This window comes from Carya illinoinensis, chromosome 12 (genome assembly GCF_018687715.1).
Source record: "Carya illinoinensis cultivar Pawnee chromosome 12, C.illinoinensisPawnee_v1, whole genome shotgun sequence".
Classification (NCBI taxonomy): domain Eukaryota; kingdom Viridiplantae; phylum Streptophyta; class Magnoliopsida; order Fagales; family Juglandaceae; genus Carya; species Carya illinoinensis.
The window spans coordinates 15,150,722-15,154,429 of NC_056763.1; positions in this window are offsets into that span (position 1 = coordinate 15,150,722).

Consider the following 3,708-nt stretch of genomic DNA (forward strand, 5'->3'; position numbering starts at 1 on the left):
CTTGTCGCCACTGAGGAGATGCGAGCAGATCGTTTCCAGGAGGGGCTGCGTCATGACATACGCCGTATGGTGGTCAGCCATCGGATATCCATTTTTCAGGAGTTAGTGGATGTGGCCACTCTTGTAGAGCGGGAAAATAATCTGAGTATGGGCTCCCCTCCAGGGCATAAGAGGCGGAGTTTCTCTGGTGAAGGATGCAGCTCGGGTTCGCCCTAGAAATTCGTTCAGCGGACCGGGACTCGACCTCAAGCATCCTCAAGTGTTCGCATGGGAGGACATGTGCCTGTTTGTGGAGCTTGTAATAGAGCTCATGAGGGCGAGTGTCGGACGAGTAGCAGACCCCAGTGTTATCGGTGCGGCCAAGTGGGACATATTGCTCGGGATTGCCCCGTCAGAGTTCAAGGAAGCCGTGGAGGTAGACACGTTGGAAGAACCAACCCGAGACAAGTAGTGCAAGCCCGGGTTTATGCTGTCACACCCGGAGAGGTGGATGATGAGGCACCAGCGACTCATGATGCTGGAGTAATCACAGGTATGGATTAATTTAATTATTTTTTTTTAAGTTGGATTTAATTTTTGGTGCATTTGGTTTCTTCGTTGTTTTTTTTTGGATTTCATGGGTTGTGTGTTTGGTTCAGGAAGAGTCCGTTTGTATGAGTTTTATGCTTGTACTTTGTTTGATTCCGGTGCTTCACGATCGTTTGTGTCTTCCACGTTTGCTCAGGTGTGTAATTTGGTCACGGAGCCGTTGCCGAAGTCTATGGTAGTGGCTCTACCCGATGGTGAGATGGTGTGGTGTTCCAAGGTTGCTTTGGGATGCCCGTTAAATTTTGAGGGAAGATTCCTGGATGCTGATTTGGTGGTGTTCAAGCTGTTGGGTTTTGATATCATCCTCGGGATGGATTGGCTATACCGATATTCTGCGAGTATTAATTGCAGAAGTCGGATAATTAGCTTTCAGCTTCCAGATGGTGATTGTCTGGAATTTGCGGGGAGTAGATTAAAAGAAAAACCGATAATTATATCGGTGATTCAGGCGAGACGAGAGATTGCATGGGGAGCGGATGCATTCTTGGTGCAGATGGTGTCCACGCCGTCTGAGAAGAAGTCTTTGGCAGACATCCCAGTTGTGGAAGAATTCCCCGATGTGTTTGTGGATGACTTGCCCGGACTACCCCATGTTCAGGAGATGGAGTTTGTTATAGACTTGGAACCTGGAGCGGCTCCTGTGCATAAAGCTCCTTATCGCATGGCACCGGCTGAATTGAAAGAGTTGAAGACTCAGTTGCAAGAACTGGTAGAGAAGGGATTTATTCAGCCTAGCACGTCGCCGTGGGGTGCACCAGTTTTATTTGTTAAGAAGAAAGATGGAACCCTCCGTATGTGCATTGATTATCGGGAATTGAACAAGGTGACCATCAAAAATAAATACCCTCTCCCGCGGATTGATGATTTGTTTGACCAGCTTCAAGGAGCAGCCGTGTTCTCTAAGATTGATCTGAGGTCGGGATACTACCAGCTAAGAATCAGAGACCAGAATGTGCCTAAAACTGCTTTCAGGTCGAGGTATGGGCATTATGAATTTAAGGTGATGCCGTTTGGGTTAGCTAATGCCCCTGCAGCGTTCATGGATTTGATGAATCGAGTGTTTCGACCTTATCTAGATTCCTTTGTGGTAGTATTTATTGATGATATACTGATTTATTCCCGAGATGTTGAAGAGCATGTATATCATCTTAGTCTGGTACTAGAGAGATTGAGAGAACACCAGCTATACGCCAAGCTCAGCAAGTGTGAATTCTGGTTGGAAGAAGTTAAATTTCTTGGGCATGTAATTTCCCGGGGCAGAGTGGCAATTGATCCTAGTAAGGTAGAAGCCATATTGTCATGGCAGCGCCCGACAACAGTGCGCGAGGTCAGGAGTTTCTTGGGGCTCGCCGGATACTACCGAAGATTTGTAGAGGGTTTTGCTCGCCTATCCGGACCTCTCACAGCTTTGACTCGGAAGAATACAGAATTTGTTTGGTCAGAGAAATGTGAGAGAAGCTTCCAGGAATTGAAGAACAGGTTGACAACGGCACCAGTGTTAGCACTCCCAGAACCGCATAAGCCATTCGTAGTCTTCAGTGATGCGTCTAAGTTCGGTTTGGGTTGTGTCCTTATGCAGGAAGGACGGGTTGTAGCCTATGCATCTCGTCAGCTAAAGGACCATGAAAAGAATTATCCGACGCACGATCTAGAATTGGCTGCGATTATTTTTGCCCTTAAGATCTGGCGGCACTTCTTGTATGGGGAAGCTTGCGAGGTATTTACTGATCATAAGAGCTTGAAGCATTTGTTTTCCTAGAAAAATCTGAATATGAGGCAGAGGCGATGGCTGGAGCTAATCAGTGACTATCAGTGTGAGATCAAGTACCACCCGGGGAAGGCTAATATAGTTGCTGATGTTTTGAGCCGGAAGTCTCATTTGGAAGATGAAGCCGAGCCGTCAGAATTGGAATCGTTGCTTTGTGGGATGAGAAGGCTCCTTATAGAGAGTTCGCAGCAAGTAGAGATTTTGTCTTCAGTTCTTGATATTCGAGTAACTGATTTTGAAGAATTGAAAGCTCTCCAAAGAAAGGATCCGAAGCTGCTGAACATCAGGAAAAGAGTCCGAAAATCTCGAGGGCCGTTGCACTATAGCCTGGATAATGATGGGATACTTCAGTTCCGAGATCGCAGAGTGGTCCCAAAGGACTCAGATTTCAAAGAACGGATCATGGCGGAAGCTCATGCGGCCCCGTATTCAGTTCATCCTGGCAGTACAAAGATGTATCGAGATTTGAAGAAAAATTACTGGTGGGATGGAATGAAGAAGGACGTTGCCTTATATGTGGAGAAATGCCACACATGCTGTCAGGTAAAGGCCGAGCATCAGAGACCTGCAGGTATGCTCCAACCCCTCCCTATTCCTGAGTGGAAATGGGATGATATCACGATGGACTTCGTGGTGGGTTTGCCGAGAACGCCTAGTGGGAAGAATTCTGTTTGGGTGATTGTGGACCGGTTAACGAAGAGTGCTCATTTTCTGCCTGTTAATAACACCGACTCTTTGGGTAAGTTGACCCGTTTGTATGTCAAAGAGATAGTGCGACTACACGGCGTACCAAAGAGTATAGTGTCGGATCGAGACCCGAGGTTTGCGTCACAGTTCTGGAAGAGTTTGCAGGCAGCTTTGGGTACTAAGTTGAAGTTCAGTACTGCTTATCACCCGCAGACAGACGGCCAGTCAGAGCGCACCATTCAGACCCTGGAAGACATGTTACGAGCATGTGTCCTGGAATTCCAAGGGAGTTGGGAAAATCATTTGCCGCTCATCGAGTTTGCCTACAATAACAGCTTCCATGCGACCATTCAGATGGCTCCCTATGAAACTCCTTATGGGAGAAAGTGCAGGTCGCCCTTGTGTTGGGAAGAAGTTGGGGAGAGTAGGATAATCGGACCCGAAATAATTCAAGAGATGCAAAGCCAAGTCCGGATCATTAGAGATAAAATGGCGGCAGCTCAGAGTCGCCAGAAAAGCTACGCGGATACCAGGAGGAGAGAATTGTCATTTGAAGTTGGTGATTGGGTTTACCTTAAAGTCTCTCCCATGAGAGGTGTTAAGCGTTTTGGTAAGAAGAGGAAGCTAGATCCGAGGTACGTCGGCCCTTTTCAGATTCTGGAGAG